The sequence below is a fragment of the Podarcis raffonei genome, chromosome 7, assembly GCF_027172205.1.
Source record: "Podarcis raffonei isolate rPodRaf1 chromosome 7, rPodRaf1.pri, whole genome shotgun sequence".
Taxonomy (NCBI): domain Eukaryota; kingdom Metazoa; phylum Chordata; class Lepidosauria; order Squamata; family Lacertidae; genus Podarcis; species Podarcis raffonei.
The window spans coordinates 22,074,532-22,095,309 of record NC_070608.1 but is presented as its reverse complement, the minus strand read 5'-3'; the positions used below and the strand labels follow the sequence as shown (position 1 = coordinate 22,095,309).

Here is a 20,778-nt window from a genome sequence, read left to right as displayed (position 1 = left end):
AGCAAAAACAAGTGAGTGGTGGAGAAGAAGGATGTGGCCCCTGCCCGACACCCAGTGTGATGCAGAGCTCAGAATGCTGTCAGTTCAAATCCCGCTATGCTGCAATTGTCACCAAATAGCTCTGGACCAGCTATTATCTCTAACCTAGCCTACCTTACAGGGCTGCTGTGAGGATAATGGGAGAGGTTGCCAGTGACCTTTTGGAGTGACCACACAAATGGAATGGTAATAACAATACACATAAATGCCACTGTGGACTAGGGCACATGATGTGGTGTTGTGTTTCAAAGGTGTGGAGTTAACAGTCTGGATTTATGGTATTGACTTCTCAGTGCCTCAGCAGCTGGAAACGGCCTTGGCCTGCCTGGCCCTCAGAGCAGCTGCTTTTCAGGGCTCTGCTTGCTCTGCCTGCGATGATGGAGTTAGGCTCTCCCCCTTGTCCTTGGAGAGGCTCGTGTTTTGCACCGGGGGAGTAATTGATATTATTGCCAATCCTGACGCACTGCAAAGCGAAAACAACACCCTGGCAATGCTTGCTTGCTTGCCTTCAATGCTGTTATCTAACAACAATGCTTCCAAATCCCACAGCCGGCCTCTTCTTTTAACACGTGCAGCACTATCTGACTGTCTCTGTGTCAGTTTGCAGCAGTCACACTCCCAGGCACATGCAGAGGAGCTGCTGCTGTGTGCTGCGGAGGTTTCGGCTCTGCTTATGTATTGCTCCGAATGTAGCACACCATTAAAAAAGGAAGGGGGGGGGGGAGAGAGCGGCAGATGCAGTCGGCATGCTCAGCTGTGCAGGGCTTTGCGAAGAAGCCCAGGCTGCCTTTTCCAGGTGCCTTAAAGCCCTTTGAGATAATCACGGGCTTTAACACTTCACACGTCTGCTGCTTCCTAGAAGGATGTATTGCCCTCAAATCTTCATCTGAACTCAGAACACTTTGCAGTGTCTACATACGTACGTACACACATGGGTCACCACAGGGATCAGGGCCAGAGGGCCAATCCTCCTGCCCTGGATGAACCATAATCCCCATATTCCCAATTTTCTGTATCAAAAAAAGAGTAAGTTTGTGGTATTTGTAGAGCCTGAGATATGAAGCAAAATGTACAGGCACTACAGTGGTACCTCGGGTTAAGTACTTAATTCGTTCCGGAGGTCCGTACTTAACCTGAAACTGTTCTTAACCTGAAGCACCACTTTAGCTAATGGGGCCTCCTGCTGCTGCCGCGCCGCCGGAGCACGATTTCTGTTCTCATCCTGAAGCAAAGTTCTTAACCTGAAGCACTATTTCTGGGTTAACGGAGTCTGTAACCTGAAGCGTATGTAACCCGAGGTATCACTGTATTCTAATTTATTTATTTTTTGTGAGAAACTAGCCTGCTCTCTCCTTTCAGTGTTTGTACTTTGTACCCTTGCCCCACCTCCCAAAATTTCCTGTAGATGTACGTGCACACAGCTGCCGAAATGATTCACCTGTCTCATTTCTTGGACCAAATATTGCTCTTCCTTAAATCCCTACCCTTCCGTCCTCTCCCAATCCCAGCCAGTGACTTGTGCTCATGCAGCTCCTCCACTCTCACCAATCTTGAAAGCCTCGCTGCTAGCACAGGTTTAATTAGCCAGGTTGCTTAGGAGCAGAGGAAGCTACCTTATACCAAGCCATACCGTTGGTCCATCTTGCCAGAGTTATCTACACTGACTGGTGATGGCTTTTCAGGGTTTCAGACAGGGAGCCTCTTCCAGCCCTGCATGGAGATGGCAGGGATTGAACCTGACTGAGACCTTCTGCATACAAAAGCTCTGTCACTGAGCTGCGGCTCTTCCCTTACTTACACCTGGTGGTCCTGCTCTTAGAGTGCATGCTTAGTTCAGAGATGGGTTAAAGAAAAGTGTGTGCCTAGTTCTTCTGTATCATTGTTATTAAACAGGGCAATGCTGCTTGTATCATACAACTTAAAAACCACTGTGGAACACTGCTTTAGAGTGTCATCTATGCCAGCCTTGCCTGGGGTCACACCCTCTAAATGTCTGAGGTTGCAATTGCATCAACTCCAGCCAGCATAGGCTGACCTATGCTTTCACCCAGACTCATTTAGGATATAATTTTCCAGCTGCAGTGAAATATTTTAGATGGTTTGCACTGCATGGAAAACCTTTACCAGAACATCCATCTCCAACCTCCTGCTCTCCATATGTTTTAGACTACAACTCCCATCACCTATTGGCCCTGTAGGCAGGAACTGATGGGGGATTGAGTCCAACCCATATGCAGGGCATCAGGCTGAAGAAGGCTGAGCTAGAACATATATTACATAGACACAATGACAGCTGTGGCAGCCTAACATGCCATCCACTTCATGCTGATTCTCTAGCGCAGCAGTTCTCAACCTGTGGGTCCCCAGATGTTGTTGGACTACAACTCCCATCGTCCCTGAGCTCTGGCCTTGCTAGCTAGGGGTGATGGGAGTTGTAGTTCAACAACATCTGGGGACTCACAGGTTGAGAAGGGCTGCTCTAGCGGTTTAGGCTGCCTTCTGAATGTGCACGATTATGCATGTCGCAAAAATTAAAAACTTGGGGAGAATGTAGTGACATCTTAATATTTAGATGCAAAACAATTGTAAAAATGTTCCTGTGGTATGAATCAGCATTCAGCACTGTGCAGACTGGCAAACACATTCTGTTCTGCTTCCCAGGCAGTTACTTGACCTTAATTAACTCTAGCATTTGCTCTGAAAACAGGCTGTGGAACACTCACTTTGGCACAAAGAAATTACAAGCATGTCTGGCTGCGATTCCTGAAAGATGGCGCATGCTTGGGTTTCTGTCAACACCTGAGATCAGTCAACACTTGTAGGTATTCAGTGATTGCGAGCATGACTGAATGTGTATAGAATATTTTATAAACATCTATTATTATTATTATTATTATTATTATTATTATTATTATTATTACCCTCATTTTATTTCTAGACCACCCTGACAATTGCAGGACAGTACACAGAAATACATAAAGTAAGAATATATACCATGCATGCTTAAAATACCATAAAGTACATCATGCTGCAGACATAATCTCAACACACTCTGTATATCATGTATGGTATACAGTACTATATAAATTTCACCTTAAACCCTTCAGATGGCAACAGAAAGAGAACAGTTAGGGGATAAAGTGTACCTTCAGTGGGAGAGCATTCCACAGTGGGGTTCTTATTTCAGAGAAAGCCCTGCTCTGTGTCACTGCCCGGGTGAAATCTCCCTTCACCACCAGCAGCTCCCACCAGGGATCTTAAAGGCCAGGTTGTGGCATATTGGGAGAGGCAGCTCATCAAATATTTGGGTCCTGGACCATTCAAGGCTTTATACGCTGAAGCCCAAACCTAAAACTGAGCACAGTAAGCACATAAGCAACTATTTATGGGGACGACTGATGAGCGAAATACACTGTCCTTGGCAACCCTGAGATTGCTGGTTGAGAAAAGAACATGAGAAGAGCCTGGTGGATCAGACCAATGGCCTGCCTAGTCCAGCTTCCTCTTCACACAGTCGCCAACCAGATGCCTATGGGAAACATGCAAGCAGCATTCAAGCACAAGAGCATTCTCCCCTCCTGTGGTTTCCAGCAACTGGTACTCAGAAGCATTGCTGCCTCCAAATGTTGACGCAGAGCATCGCCATAATGGCCCATAGCCATTGATGGCCCTCTCCTCCATGAATTTGTCTAACCCTCTTTTAAAGCCATCTAGGTTGGTGGCCACACCACCTCCTGTGGGACCAGGATTTTCTGGTCACGATTCACTGCAAAGCTGCTCTGCACAAGCCCCAAATGGATGGCAGGCTGTGGCTTCACAATGTCAAGCCGTGGAAAGCTCTCTTTCAGAAGGTTTGTGCAGGCCCTTCTATCCCTGCTTTCAGATTTTATTTTTTTTCATGCAGGCTGATTCCCCAGAGCTTTGTTTTATAATGCTACTGTTTTAATAGGCATGTTTGCATTTTCCCGCCCTGAAAAAGGTCAATGCTTTGTGTGTGTTCCAAATGAACCCTTACGAAGCCGGGAAAGCTTGCTGAGAATCACCCACTCTGCCTTGCCTCTACCTCCACCAAAACCATGGGAACTTACCTTTGCAGGTAAAGGACAAAAAGAGAGGTGGCCGTGAGCACTCTCACCCCTGTTGGTGTGTCACTGGAAGGGGAAGGGAGAGGCAGAGGCGGCAGTAAGCAGGATCTGGGCAGACACAGCCCTACTCACAGCAAGTATGTTTAGTCCAGTCTTTCCCAGATGCTCACAACAAGCTTTGAATAAGTTAGTTGTTTTAAAGCCAACTTTTAAAAAATATTTCATTTATGCTTATGATGCCTTTGGAGGAGGGGCCCACGTGGACCCCAAAAGCAGTATATAAATAATGTATCTAAATGGCTTGTCCCATTGATATTATTTTTTGAGGGTCTGAAGCATGGCTAGATTTGCCCCACACCCCTCCTTGCAACAAATGATAAATGCTAGTAAGATATCTAAGAAAGGAAGCAGGAACACCTAGGGGATGATCAAAATGAATTTCTCCACTAATTGCTTTCTTGCATCAGCTGGCTCAGCCCTTCACTTTTCTAATATGGTCAAGTGGGCAGCTGTATTCATGACATGGGCTGTCACTGATAAGGCTAGCAGTAATCCCTGTGATTGCAGAGGCTTGAAAACAGTGGTTTCTGGGAATTGCTACAGGCTGTATCTGGTTCACACGTTAACATTTATTAGTTATGAGCTCCCACCCCAAAATGGTAAAGAACTGCCTGCATGTCAAACAAAATGGCGGGATATAAGTAAATATGTGATCTGGCCACAATATGGTTTGGTATCCTGGCTCCAGGGAATGGCCAGAATCCACATTCTGTGACCCATAATGAACTAGCCACAATGGCTATGTTATACCTCTGCTGTTGAGCCTGTACACCTCTGAGTGCCAATTGGTGTGAATCACAAGTGCGGGAAGCACTGTTGAACATGGTTCCTGCCTGCCAACTTCCCTTAGAGATCTGGTTGGCTACTGTGAAAACAGGATGCTGGACTTAGATGGGCCTGTGGCCTGATCCAGCAGGGCTCTCCTTATGAGATCCAGCGCCAAGGGCCTTCTGGCAGTTCTCTCATTGTGAGAAGTGAGGTTACAGGGAACCAGACAGAGGGCCTTCTAAGTAGTGGCGCCCACCCTGTGGAACGCCCTCCCTTCAGATGTGAAGGAAATAAGTAGCTATCCTATCTTTAAAAGACATCTGAAGGCAGCCCTGTTCAGGGAAGTTTTTAATATTTAACTCTGTACTGTTTTTAACACTTGATTGGGAGCCGCCCAGAGTGGCTGGGGAAACTCAGCCAGATGGGTGGGGTATAAATAATAATTTATTATTATTATTATTATTATTATTATTATTATTATTATTTATTATGTTATTATGGCACTGCTCTATAGCTTAGATAGGTGCTGAATTTAAGGAATATGACTGTTCTTATACAGAGGCATGGAGGGTATTTTAAGATATTTGTTCCTGCTATTTTAAAAAAGGAAGCACTGTAATGAGTGGATACTGGCTTTCCTTTAAAAAAATAAAATAACCCAAAGGGTAGGCAGCAGTGGTTAGAGTGGTTGGCAAGCAGCAACAACCAGGACTTATTGCAAGCATTTTAATTTATTAAACGGAACATTGGCTGTTGACTTAAACAGGAGCAAGATTGTGCTCATCAATTGGAGGTTAGCAGAGGTTGGCTATTCAGCTAATTGAGGAATCTTCGCAGCACGCCAGGAAAGTCCTTCCAGGACTGACATTGCAGCACAAATACTGGAAAATGCAAAGTGTCCAGCAACCTTGGATGTTCCAGACAGTGCTTTGCTGGAAACAATATTTCAGTGCAAGCCAGCCAAATAGTTATACTAATGACAGGTAATGGTTGGGATGAGGGCCTGAGCAGAGCATTTAGCTATGCATTTCAATATTAGCAACCAATCTGGTTGCTGGCATTACTTCGATTTTTTTTCGTTAATTAAAAAACAACTAAAATTTCAGACGGCTTGGGTATTGACTAGAGACTTTAGATTGGACATAGTCTTCTTCATTATTTACATTATTTATATTATATACTGGGGCGCCATCCATTCTGACTCATATTCTTCCAGTTCCTTAGAACTCGCTTCTTCCACAAATATTTTACTTCTACCCAGGTGGAAGCAAACTTTGGGATTCTATAAAGCCAAGTTCCACCATCCAGATCCTGGGGGGAAGGCCATAGCTCAGTGGTGGAGCACCTGTCTTGCATGAAGAAGGGTGCAAGTTCAATACCCAATATCTCCAGGTAGGGCTGAGAGAGACTCCTGTTGAAAACCCTGGGGAGTCACTGTCAGTGTAGACAAAACTAAGTTAGATGAGCCAATGCTCTGACTTGTTATAAGGCAGTATCCTATCTTCCTTTGTGCACAGTGTGAGATTCAAAATGGTTGTGGAGCCAGTTACATACATCTCCCCGTAAGACATCTTTCTTCTTCTTTGGCAATCAATCGTAGCCAAGTAAGATTGTCTTCCATGAACACGGTCTTAACAGTAGGTGACTGTGGAGGCCAATTCTGGATCCACACATCCTTCCACAGTGGGGGCATAGGTTTCCGGGTGAGAGTTGATCACAGTAAGGATTTGCCAAACGTGTCTTCCTCTTAGCACATTTCTCCCTATTGTCCTGAGTTTGAGCATCTTCAAAGTCCATGACCCCTTTGGTAAAGCCTGTTCTCCAACTGGAGAACTTGCAGGCCAGTGTTTCCCATTCAGTTGTCAGTGTTTATACTACATTTTTTAAGAGTTGCCTTGAGAGAGTCTTTAAACCTCTTTTGTTGACCACTAGCATTACACTTTCCATATTTAATTTCAGAATAGAGTAGCTACTTTGGAAGATGATAATCAGGCATTCGAACAACATGACCAGTCCAAGTTGAAATGATAGTATATAACAGTACAAATCTACCTATAAGTTACAACTGTTCATGAATCCTAACTGTCTAATGTGAGAGACTGAATTGCTTGGGCAATGGAACTTTGCTAGCTGTTTTCTCTGCAGCAATCTGCTGTTGAAGAGGCTAGCAATGCATTTTAACTGAATGCTGACTTATCTCTTTGGCAGTGGAAGCTGCTGTAACAAACAAATGAAACTTTGTCTGTCTTTTTCTCCTCCTCCTCCATGTGTTCATACCCACTGGATCCTGGTCCCCACCTGCAATTTGTCCAGAAGTGCAGCCTTTAAAGTCTGCTTTTTTGAGAGTGGTGGGAGAGGGAGTAATAGCTGTTATTATGAAAGATCATCTGTTTCCCATGTGAGCATTAACAATGCCACAGTCCCTTAAATGCACTTCCTTTTTTATGATACATCACATATGCAGAGCTAGGAAAGCAGAACTCTTGGTGTGATTGTTCCAAATCACTAGCAATAACCTTCTGGAAACAGGAAGTTGTCTTTAGCCTTGGTTTTCTGCTTGGTTACTCACTTGGGCATTTCCAGACACTGCTTTAGCTCCATAATGTGTAGAGTTTGGAAATATTCATGGAAACAGGTTGTGGGCTGGTACAGGATGAGTCCAGGATGAGTTGTGGAGTTCATTCCTGTCAGGGCTGGCCCTACCATCAGGAAGTGTGAGGCAGGAGCCTCAGGCAGCATGTGCTGAACAACCTGCCCTGAACCTAGCCTGTGTTCCAGTTCCACACATGCACCCTTATTCAAACCATATTACTGGTCATTATCTGATGTCAGCAGCATTGTAGCGCAGTGCTGGAATCTTAATGTCTTGTTTTGTGACACAGTGGGTGCTTCCAGACTCCACATGTTTACACAGAAGTATTTGTACTTGAATTCGTGTGGTAGGTTTGGCCTGATGGCATCTGAAGGCAAGGTTGTGTTGCAGGGAATGAGTCTATATCTTAAGAGGTATATCTATCACACAGCTGAGGAATGTTTTAGCACACCTATGAGTGTTTAGTGTCCCCCAGTCCACCTTATCCAATGAATATCCAAAGTATTTGATAACATTTCCCTTCTTAAGTCAGATTTAGGTACCGTCCAGCTCTGTGATTCTGTATTTGGGGTTTCTGAGGAGAACTAATAGGGCTGAATTGGATTCCCATCTTCACTTATTCAATTTATTTCTCAGGTTTTACTCTGTCGAAACTCTATTAAGTGCATTCATCAAAACCACCCATTCTGTTTTCTTCTTTCCATCAGAGATTACATAAGCACTGATGGAAATGCTGGTCGATACATATGAAAGCTAGGACATTGGTGGGCAGGTGCTGAGCGCTATTTACGAAAAATCTCATAAGGAGATTTATATCTCAGCTACTTAACTAATAGAAGACCCATTCAAACTTGGATTAGTGAAGAAAAAACCTTCCCCGAGCTTTCAGTCAAATTGATTATCTTTCTTTGCATGTGCAATAACCCATACTCCAAGTATTTTAATCTTAATTTCCTATACTGGAGTTGGTTTGTAACAAGATCTGTTCCAAAATACGATTTTTGCTAACTCATGTTTTCTTTCTTCTTTGGCGATCACTCGTAGCCCAGTAAGATGGTCTTAACAGTGAGTCTGTAACTGACTGTGGGGGCCAATTCTGGATCCACACATCCTAACTCATGTACTCTTTACTCAATTTACAGAAGTTAGAAGTACGGTACTCCTTGCATATTTTTTAAAAAAATTCAAGGGCACCCACACAAATGCACACCCTAGTGTGCACAGTCTCTCTGGGCGTATTTGTGCTCAATGTATTGTGCTGCTGTCAGTGTTGACAATAATGAACTAAGTGATCTGACCTGGTATAAAGCAGCTTCCTGTGTTTTATACTGGGATGTACTGGGGTGTCTATTTGTATGCACATCCCACTTACCCTAGGTCCAATTCCACAGGGAAAGAGGACTTGGAGAAAGCATATTTTAGGGTGCAGATCAGATGATGATAACCCTTTCCTTGCTTGGGATCTGGCTGCTGCCTAGCAGCAATCCCACTTGCCCAGTGACACCATGAAGTGAGCAGGAATGAGAACCTGAATGGCAATGATCCATGGGAGACAGTGATGCTTGGCAGTGACGCCACTTCTGCCAACACAATTCCCTTACTTTTACACCATCCCTAAACTGAAAAGATGCAATCCGCCTTGCAGCTTAAAGGATCACAGTGGAATTAGGTTTCCTTTTAGCCTAAATGCCAGCTCTTTGCTGCCAGAATTTGTGGGTAGCAAAGAGGGGGGAGGCAGTCTGCATTTACAGCACTTCTCCCCCTTAGTTTTGAGGAGGCTATTTTCTTTATTAATTTTTTTTTCATACCTAATGCCACACTTGCAGTATGTAGAAAACCTGGTCTGGCCTTTCCACTGTTTCCCAATGCTGTGCATTCAGATTTTGAAAATGGGACTAATGATAGACAACACACAAACAACTTGGACCCAGGTTGCCTAAGTGACTGTCTTGCCCTTTATATCCCAGCCCAGCAACTGCTCTCCTCAAATGGAGCACTGCTGAGAGTACCATATGCTCCAGGGTGTGTGCTTAGCTTATAAAACTGGGCTTTTAGTGCTGTAGCTCCAGCCCATTGGAATAAGCGGCTGAAATTAAGACAGGTACCTAGCATCATGATCTTTAAGTGCCTACTGAAGATGATTGTTTAAGGGGGCTTTTCCTGAGGTATGACCCAGTCATTTTGTACACCTGCAAAAAAAATGGTTTTATTGCTTTTATACTTTGTAGAAATTATTTGATTGTTTTAGAGTTTGTAGAGTTGGTTTTACTGGGTTTTATCCAGTGCTGCTGTTTCACGCACACAACAGACTTCCGTTCATGCAGTGGTACTTTCCCCACGTCTCCCCACAGCCTCTTCTGCACCCTCAAAATCTGCTCTAGAGGATTGGGGGCTCCATCTGGAAAAGATTTTTTTTGAGGGGGAGAGGAGATAGCATTCCATAGCACTGGATGCGACCCTTTGTTGTTTTAGAATGTGGAGCTTTTGTGTTTTATTTCATATTTACCTTGTATACATTTTGATGGCTTCAGGCTGTGAAGTGGTTTATATATTTGTAAAATAAATAAGTACTTTGGTGAGAATAAATATAGCAAAGAAGGGATGGTTCAGTCCTGGCACCAGGAAATAAATGGGAGGATCTTGTTTATTTTGCATTTATATCCCATCAAAGTGGAATACATAGTTCTCTGCTTCCCACCTTTATCCTCACAATAATCCTGTGAGGTGAGTTAGATTCAAAGGCAGTGAATGAACTAAGGTCACCCAGTGAGCTCCATGGCTGAGTGGGGATTTGAGCCCCTAGTCCAACATTCTAACCACTACACCACACTGGCTCTTAAATAATAAGAATTATTGGTTCCTTAACCATTTTCAGTTGACATAAAATTTTAACCCAAAGAAATGGTTTTTACAATCCACTTTGCATCTGTTTCTCCTGAATCCTTTAAAAAGCATTTGGGGTTGTTCCAGAATTTCTAGTTGTCACCTTTAATTCTGCATGGAAAAGATGGCATTTTCTTTTTATTTGCTCATGTTAGCGCACGACTTTATTGTGTTCTATTCCCACTCTAGCTCAGGAAATGAGATACACCATCACTGCATTAGTTTAGCCACTAGTGGCAAGGGGAATAATTTGTATTAACCCAGATACTGCTGTGAAACTGGCTTCTAGGGAACTGTATTTCTTGGCAATTTATAATCCATCAGATGTACTCTGGGGACTCAGATAATTGCATAGAAATGCTCTGTCTAACGTGTAGATTTTACATATTGCATGCAAGCCACCGATACAGAATGCGGACAGGGTTATGAATCACTGACCACTCAGAATTTTAATGCCTTTTACATTGATCCTGCTTCCAATGAAATCAATGGGAAAGCTATTTTAAGGCACCTTGAGAACTTAATGAACTGAGAATTGCTGTCTTCGGGTGGTTGCCAGATCTGGGCAGGCTAGTGGTAGGGCTGGTCCAAAATATCCTGCCATCCCCAAGTTGCTGCACCCACAGAATCGGGGAGGAGTGCTTAAGCATCCCTTACACCAGCCTTTGCCAACTTGGTGCCCTCCAGATGTTGCGGGCTATGACTCTCACCAGCTCTAGCCAAGTGTATTGTGCTGGCTGGTACTGGTGGGAGTTATAGTCAAAAAGATCAGCAGGGCACCAGATTAGCGATGGCTGCCTTACAGTGTTCCAGAGGGTTATGAGCCTTGACATCTCTTGACCTTTGGCAGTGAGAAAGCATTAACGTACGCAATCCCTTTCCACTCTCATTTTTTGCATGCTGGCTGGGAGAAGGAGGAAATCCCCATTTCCTTCAGTCCAGGTGTGAAGGAATGTTAACGGCCGCACCGTTTAATGTCCTGATTCTGTTGTTGTTGCAAAATGGTTTAGAGCTTGTTCTGAGCAAAGCAAAGCAAAGAATGGGCTGCGGTGCTCATTGATGCAAAACTCTTTGTTATACCTCAGTGCATTTTGGAATAAAACACAGTCCTTCAGGTTCAGAAAAGGACAACCAAAATAACCAACGAGATGGAGCAATTCCACTCTGATTTTGTTTGTTTAGAGAAAAGACAAATAGGAGGAGAGGTACACAAAATTATGCACTAGAACTTGAAGGGATCCAGTGAAGCTGAGCATTGGAAGATTCAGGACAGCCAAAAGGATGCCCCTTTTCACACATCACGTAGTTAAAATCACTCCCAGAGAATTAGACAAATCCACAAAGATAAGGTTATCAATGACCAGTAGCCACGTTTGGGGTTACTCCTCCCCTGAAAACTCAGGCTTGGGTGCTCTCCTTGATCCACCCCATGAGCCTAAACGCCCAAGTTTTGGAGATGACTGTATGTGTGTTTGCCTATTTAAAACTAATGCATTAGCTGTGCCTATTCCTAGGCATGTCTGATCTGGACGCGGTGATATATGCATTAGCTACATTCTGTTTGGACTGCTGTAATGTGCCGTTGGGAAGTGTCTGGGAATTTCAGTGGGTCCAAGATGCTGAGGCCAGGTTTTACAGGTAGAACAGAAACTCCTTGTTAACAACAGCCCCATTGGCTACCAGTCCATTTCCAGGCACAATTCAAAGTGCTGGTTATGGCCTACAAAGCCCTATACAGCCTGGGTCCAGGCTCTCTGAAGGACTGTATCTCCCTGTATGAGCCTGCCTAGGCTTTAAGAACATCTGGGGTCTCCTTTCTCTCAGCCCCACCACTGTTTCAGGCACGTTGGGCTTTTACACCATCCCTTAACTGCAAATAGGCAATCCACCTTGCAGCTTAAAGGATCACAGTGGAATTAGGTTTCCTTTTAGCCTAAATGCCAGCTCTTTGCTGCTTGAATTTGTGGGTAGCAAAGAGGAGGGAGGCAGTCTGCATTTACAGCACTTCTCCCCCTTAGTTTTGAGGAGGCTATTTTCTTTTTTTAAAAAAAAATAAATTCATACCTAATGCCACACTTGCAGTATGTAGAAATCCTGGTCTGGCCTTTCCACTGGAGTATTTTCAGCAGCTACTCCCAGTTCATGTAACTCCCTTCCATGTTTCCTTTTGCCAATAGGCAAATACTTTAAAAACAAAACCAAACCAGGTCTTTTTGGCCACTAACTCTGGCTATTGTGACAGGGGCTTCTGGGGGCGGGTGTTGCACATTTCCTTTGCTTTAATGTGTTTTTAAACGGTTTTAGGTGTTCAAATTCAGTGCTTTTTTAAATAGGGCAACTTGTTTTGTAAAAATAATATTTGAGCTGATCAATATGTTTTTAGTTGTATTTGCTCTTAGTTGTATTTGTTTATGTTGTAAGCTGCTTTGGATCCTGTGCTGGGAGAAAGGCAGGATAGGGGGGGAAATAGCAATTTAAGAGCTTACTGTTCACGGCTCTTTTCTTATTTTGGTAATGTATATCAGTGCTTGATTTTTTTGGAGCAGGGAGACGTAGCAGGACCTTAATGAAACCCACAGTTCCCACCCCTTATTTCCCCATAGCCATATAATTTTAGGCATAACATAGCCTCCCCCAAATAGCCTTCATAGAAAAGTAGCTAAGGGCGACACGACCACCTTTGCGCACATTGTAATTTGAGCATTGAGGTAAATACATACAATATAAAAAGGTAGAATCAAGTCATTTTTCTAGTGCTTTCCCCCCTACAACTTGATTTTTCTTGCCTTCGTTTCAGTTTAAAAGTTAAACATTAAGCAATATAACACACACTCACTGCCACCGCCACCCCATCCAACGCTTTCTCCTCCCCCTCTCCTCTTCAAACTGCATTTCCAAATGCAGAGCACTGGTATCTCCAAAGCAGATCCTCTGGCTTTCTTTCCTCCCTGAAATCGGAATGCTGAAAAAGGCAGTCACCAATTAGCTGACTTTGCTCAGACAGACTCATGCGGATAAGAACAATAAATGTAATTGGTTTCAAGAGAATGTGCTGCAGCCTGCAATAGTCTTTGGCAGCGTTAACTGTTGTTCGTTCCTCCTGATGCACCATGGACCACCCGGCGAAACCTTCCCTGAGACAGAACGAACGCCAGTGAAAGGAACCAACGCTGCACGCTAAGACAGTAGCAGCTAAAATGTCTCCTTGCCTCAGTTGTGCATTAATTGAAAATCCTACATAAAGCAAAGCCAGGTTGCTCGGGGGGCAAACGAGAGAGCTCTCTGCAACCTGCATCAATGACTATTTGGCAGAACGCTTGGTTTTTGTGTTGGAGACAAAACTGTAATTATGCTATGCATGGCATTAAAAAGAATCAAATGTAAAGAAAGGAGGTCAAAAATGCAGTGGGTACTGCGGGCTTTCCTTGATGTGCACACAGAGCTGCACTGCACCAGCAGGCAGAGGTGAAGTTTGGGGCGGCGGCAGAGAATGGTATTTATGGGGGTTGTTAATCAAGGCAGTGAGCTGGCAGCTCCAATCCCTTTGTAGCGGTCACTCCTGAACAAGTTTTATATGCCAGCTCTGCCCTCCAACACTCACTGAGGTTACTGTTTATAAACTCATTATTAGGGGCTAACAAGGACATACGTACTTAGAAAGACCTGACAAGGATTATTATGCCCTGCCTAGCCATGCCTCCATTTCCATCTTCCTCTTTCCCTGGGTCAGTTCTAGATTGTAAGCCTCTTTGGCTGGGGGCTGCTCTTCATAAAACAACGTGTACATAAAGGTCCCGTTGCTGCTGCTTCTGTTAGATGGTATGCAGCTGAGTTCTAGTTGGAGTAGATCCCTTGAGATTGATAGAATTGCTAGTCTTAAATCCACTAATTTCAGTGAGTCTGTGCTGAGTGTGACAAATTCTAATCAATGCCAAATCCGTCTCCTTGGCGGTGGTCATGGCGTTCCTACAGACCTGGTTGCTACAGACCTGAGAGGGTCTGTAGGAAAGGAGGTGGTCTCTCAGATTTTGGGGGCTAAATTGTTGAGGGCTTTAAATGCTAGCATGGGCACCTTGAATGACTGCATTAGTGTTGTGGTTCAATGTTCTTATGTTTGGTTGGAATATTGAGATTGCTACCTCAGTTTTTGCAGTTGGTAGTCCAAAGGGAACAATATTCATCCATAATCCCTAATCAGAAGTGACTATTTGCGCTATGCCAATTGTCAAGTCACTAGCCAAATGGGCCACACTAGGAACAACAACAACATTTATACCCTGCCCATCTGGGGCTGGGTTGCTTCCAACAGGAGATTAAAAATATATTAAAATATCAGACATTAAAAACTTCCGTAAACAGGACTGCCTTCAGAAAGTCAGATTGTTGTTTATTTCCTTGACATCTGGTGGGAGGGCGTTCCACAGGGTGGGCGCCACAACCGAGAAGACCCTCTGCCTGGTTTCCTGTAACTTGACTTCTCACAGTGAGGAAACCACCAGAAGGCCTTCGGAGCTGGACCTCAGTGTCCGGGCTGAACAATGGGGGTGGAGACGCTCTTTCAGGTCTACTGGGCCAAGGCCATTTAGGGCTTTAAAGGTCAGCACATACAGTCTGAATTGTGCTCGGAAACATACTGGGAGCCAATGTAGGTCTTTCAAGACTGGTGTTATGTGGTCTCGGCAGCCGCTCCCAATCACCAGTCTAGCTGCCACATTCTGGATTAGTTGTAGTTCCTGGGTCACCTTCAAAGGTAGCCCCACATGGAGCACATTGCAGTAGTCCAAGCAGAAGATAACTAGAAGACGCACCACTCTAGCAAGACAGTCTGAGGGCAGTTAGGGCCTCAGCCTGCATACCATATGGAGCCAGTATACAACTGCCCTGGACACAGAATTGACCTGTGCCTCCATGGACAGCTGTAAGTCTAAAATGACTCCCAGGCTGCACACCCGGTCCTTCAGGGGCACAGTTACCCCATTCAGGACCAGGGAGTCCTTCACACCCACCTGTCCCCCTGAACTTGGGCTGAGAGTGCCCAGGGCCTACAGGCATGGGGTGGGGTGGGCTTGGTTCAGTTTGGCTGAAGCTGATAATAAATAAAATAAATAAATAAAAGTTGTTATACTTTCAGGGTGTGCATGACATGTAACTAGGAAAAGTTGAAGAGAGCGCCTCAAAAAATTAGCAGAGGTTGATCCTCCACACACTTGGACTAAAATCCATAAATTACTTCCACAGAAAGAAGTTCTGCTCCATAATATTTCATCTTCAGATCCTTACAGGGAAGGAAGTACGCTGTTATGCTATCAGGAAAATGCATGATTCAACTCACCTTTGGGAGCATATATACAAGACTCTGAAATGCACATAAAAACTGCCTCACGTTCATCTTTCAATCATTCCTCATCTCTGTGCTACCTGAGGGAAAGCTTAATCTCTCTCTGTTTAGAATGTTTAGAATAGTTACTGCAGTTTACCAAAATCTAAACAGATTTCAAGCTGTCATCTGACCTTTTAGGTTTTTGTAGAAAGAAATACTTTGCTGTGTATCTTCATGATCTTTCTCAGAAGTGTCCTCTGATGGACCTTCTTCTACATCGCTGGGTCTCTGCTGTGTTTTCTGGTGACCAACAATGGCGGTGCTTCAACTGGTGAACAATCCACCATTTGAATTTCCCACCATGCCTCTGACATAGCATTTGCTCAGGGGAATTGTGCTGAATGACCAAACCTTGGGAATTATGGGAAAACATAGAATCATAGAGTTGGAAAGGGACCCTGAGGATCATCTAGTCCAACCCCCTGAAAATTAGTGGCTCTCAGGCCAAACTGTTGGGCTGTGACAGTGCAGGTAGGCCTTCCATGGTGCTGAGGACCACAACAGTTCCCTAAGGGTGCTGGTTGTTGATGCTGGTATTGGGGGGGAGGGGGACTCACCAAATGCCCCACTCCCTGCCTTCCTCACTATTGTTTTTTTGGAATGTATGAAGGACAGCTCTTAAGTCTGTACTTCTTACTTGCTATCTTTGCAGTGTTTCTTATGAGGTAGCAGGATTTTTGCAGGGAAAAGAATGCAGGTTGTATTGACATACTGATATATGTCTGAGGCACTTCTAATGCAACATTCAATTACACTCTTGCATTCAGCACAATCTAGACACTAGTGTGAGTTATGCATGCTGTGCATCCCGTTTCGTAGATGCCCTTGAAATAGCAGGGGCAGAGCCACACTGTGGGTGTTTGGCTTGCTCCAATGGTGAGCCAGCATGGCCCCTTGCTCCAGTGTTATCAGCACCTGCTGGAGGAGCCAGCTGCCAGGAAAATCACACTCCAGTATGATAGTTTTCTTCTTAGTCGTATTGCAAATAACATTTCCCCCCAGAATGTATTTATTCATTGCAGAATATATTTAATAACGAAGAGCTGTGTATTGGGGGTCAGCTTGCATCTAAATGGGTGGCGCTGTGGTCTAAACCACTGAGCCTAGGACTTGCCGATCAGAAGGTTGATGGTTCAAATCCCCATGATGGGGTGAGCTCCCGTTGCTCGGTCCCTGCTCCTGCCAATCTAGCAGTTCAAAAGCATGCCAAAAAGTGCAAGTAGATAAATAGATACCACTCCGGCTGGAAGGTAAATGGCGTTTCTGTGTGCTGCTGTGGTTCACCAGAAGCAACTTAGTCATGCTGGCCACATGACCCGGAAGCTGTACTCGGCCAGTAAAGCAAGATGAGCGCTGCAACCCCAGAGTCGTCCGCGACTGGTCCTAATGGTCAGGGGTCCCTTTACCTTTACTTGCATCTAAATACCAGTTTTAATGCTCATATCTGTATCACTTTATCATCATTTGCATATATTTGACATAGACATTAACAATAGTGTCACTTTTGAGAACCATTTTGAGTCTCTTTTTTTTTTACAGTCAAGCGACATAAACTTTTAAAGAAAAAATAAGCAAACTTTAGTTTGATCCTTACTCCATTTTAACAGCATGCTCTTTGTTCAGAAATAAGTTAATGGGTATGCAATCTTGGGATTTCACCCTTAGGCTGAAATCGTGTACTTACTTTTCTGGGAGCAATCCCACTGAGCACAGTGGAACTTTATGGAATCAACATGCATAATATTTTGCTAGTTGTCTCTCATACCAATTTTAGAAGTGGTGAAATGGAGTTTCTAACAAAAAGCGATTTGTCAGTGAGTTCCATGCAATTTCAGAGCCCATTATAGACATCCATGGGGATGGCGACCAGATTGGAGGGATCAGACATATTCAAGTGGGTATATCACAGATATGAATAGGATCACACAATTTCCATTAGCTATGATAGTGAAGTTGAACCTCCATGTTCAGAGGTAGTGCATGCTGGGTTCCGGATGAAGGGAGGATAGAGAGTAATCATCACTTTAACACCATACCTGAGAGCTTCCAAAGGCATCTGTATTGTTCCAGCACATGCCTGGAGTCTTATTCCATGTATACACCTGATCAGAAATCCAGGAAAGCAGAAGGAATGGGAGAAAATTAGTTCCACCTAGATCATGCTGAAATCAATAGGACAAATCAGCCGTGACTAATGTAAGTTCCATTGTTTTCAATTGGTCTTATGTGCCAATAACTTTCTCTGACTGGGGCTGCTGCAGTTTGTCCTGGGAGTTCACTTTCATTGACAACAATTAGTTCTGTGATTTACCAAAGATTCTAGCGTCTTCCCTTTATTTCCCCAAACCTTGGAAGCACTTTCAGTTATGGTTGACGTATATTTCACTCCTATTCCCAGGGTCATGTAAGATGAGGTAGGGAACTTGATCATCCCAGTTGAACATTCAATCATGGATGAGGCATTTCAGGGATCTTATCCTGTTTGAGATCCATTGAAATCATTGCACTGCAAATTCTTCTTCCCACATTTCTCTACAGGAATATTGCATGTGGAATTGTGCCTTCTTCACACAACCCAGGGCACATGTATGTGCATTTAAGCACCATTGAAATCAGTAGGGCTTTAAGCACGGCAAACTCCATGCTGGATTTTAGTTACTGTGTTTTTAGGTTTACACTTAAGAATTTTAAAAAGTGGGTACCCAAAATTGTGAATGAGATGGAAATGTGTTTAGAAATGTATGCACCGTACAGGTATACTCACTGATATTGATTGCAGCAACTTCTTGAATGTGTCCTCAGACTTTGGATTTTCCTACCAGATGGGGCTTGTCCAGCCCCCTTGTTGATGGTCTTCTGCAAACAGGCAAAGCCCTTCAAAAAATGTAAATATCCACTTGGCCTGCTGGGTTGTTTTGTTTTGCTCTGCTGTATTTAAACCCACTTTTCTCATTTAATTGTATTTTAACTAGCTGCCATTTTTATCTGCTCTAATCTGTTTTTATTGTCACATTGCTTACTTGTTGGTGATTTGATTATTTTTTATTCTGCATGTTATTGTTGTTTAGCTGCCGTGGGCATTTTGGATGGAAACGTGGAGTGTATCTATGTAACAAACAAAACAGAGTAATTTTCTTTCAGTTGCATTCACACCCAGTTTCAAAGCAATGCCGTTGCAAACTGTTACAAAACAGTTGCACTTCTTCTTTTTCACACAATGAAATGTTTCTCAAGGCATGGGACTCACACTGAGGAGCAGAGGGATGTGGGAGGAGGATGTGCATTCATTCCACCATAAAGCAATTATCATAAAAATTCTGGTTCTCCTTTTAGGAACAGAAGAGGTCATTCCACTACATCTCCCTTCAATTCTTCAGCAATTCTTCAGCAGTTCCTGTTATTCCAATATATATGATGGTAAAAACAACCACAATGTTCCTCTTATTCAAAACTATTAATAATTAGTGGTAACTAAGTAGATTTTTCAGCTTGCGGATAATCTAAACCATTTGCTGAGTAATGTTCTGTTTCTCTTCCCCCTATTCATTTATCAGAAATGTTTACAGTGGTACCTTGGGTTACAGACGCTTCAGGTTACAGATGCTTCAGGTTACAGACTCCACTCCGCTAGCCCAGAAATAGTACCTTGGGTTAAGAGCTTTGCTTCAGGATGAGAACAGAAATTGTAGTGCGGCGGCAGCGGGGGGGCCCATTAGCTAAAATACTTATTCATTTTCCCATTGCTTTCCAAGGGGGTGGGAAAGTCTCAATAAATAAATGCAATGAAGATGTATCTTGGAATCTGATTTGAGTTCCTTTACTTAATGCCTTGAGTCTCTGTGTTAACTTCTCCATCATTGTCAAATTCCAGATCTCATGGTACCAGCAAGGAAAAAAGGCTGACGGCAGTTCTTGGTGATCACAAGCCATGCAGCAATAAGAAGAAGGGCCCACCACATCTTTATACATTACTGACATAGTCTGCCCTTCAAATATATGCGTTGATGCCAGTTGTGGATCAGAGAGGAGGGGTTGACAGGTAATTTTGTTAATTTCCTTGAAGTCATCTTTCCAGAATGCAGCAAAATCAGGACATAACCACCACATGTGAAAAAATGTACCCTACTCCTCACAGCCTCTCCAGCATAGTGGCAAGAGTGTATTATTCTGTGGAAAGTGTAGAGAGTGAGGTAGTAATGATAAATATTTCTTAGCATTCTCCCTTACCCTAGCAGAGGTGGATTTGCCCACCTTCATGTGGCACTCTGAACATTATCTTTTATTTGTAAGTGGAGATCATTATGCCAAGGAATTTTACTTAGATAAGCCACAGTTCTTAATGCAAATAACTTCCCCATTTTACCCACATTCTGTTTCAGTCACATTTATCGTCATCAAAACAAGAGCCATCTCAGAATGGTCTGACGCACTAGGTGGGTGGGTGGGTTGAACGGCTGGGGTGATTCAGCATAAACTTCTTTGCAGCACTAGTCAGTCCTTCCCCGCACAATCAAGAAGCACCACTCCATGAAAAAATCGTAATGTGCCTTGCAGGAGAATCTGTAAGTAAATCTTGAGAATTATGCTTTTTAAGCAGGCTGCAATGAGTATTAATGTGGTTTGTTTTATAATATAGCTTTAATCAATAACAACAAACAACAAGAATGTTGGCTGCTGGTTACAGGGTACAAAGCTGAGTCCAGCTATGAATAAATAGAAGGAAGGAGGTGCAAGAATATTCAGAAGTCTCAATGCAGGGGACCAAAAGGATCGAAGGCATCAGCATCATATCCATTACGAATTGGATTCGCCGAGTGCATCGTCAAGTAGCCTTTCCAAAAAGATACTTGAGCATCAAGGTACTACCAGAAATGTATAGAGTAACATTCCTGCTCCCCCCCCCCCTTTTTCTATACTGGTGTTAAGAGTCCCAACCTATATGTTCCAATATGTTCAATATACTTATTACA

At 43.6% G+C, this 20,778-nt stretch overlaps 1 long non-coding RNA gene across 1 annotated transcript; it reads left to right on the top strand.

The window, feature by feature from the left end:
- The first annotated feature begins 1 nt into the window (after position 1).
- Positions 2 to 20,661, top strand: LOC128417159 (uncharacterized). Its single transcript, XR_008331391.1, has 3 exons — positions 2 to 78; positions 19,680 to 19,847; positions 20,493 to 20,661. It is a non-coding gene; the product is annotated as an uncharacterized LOC128417159 (long non-coding RNA).
- The last annotated feature ends 117 nt before the right edge of the window (positions 20,662 to 20,778 follow it).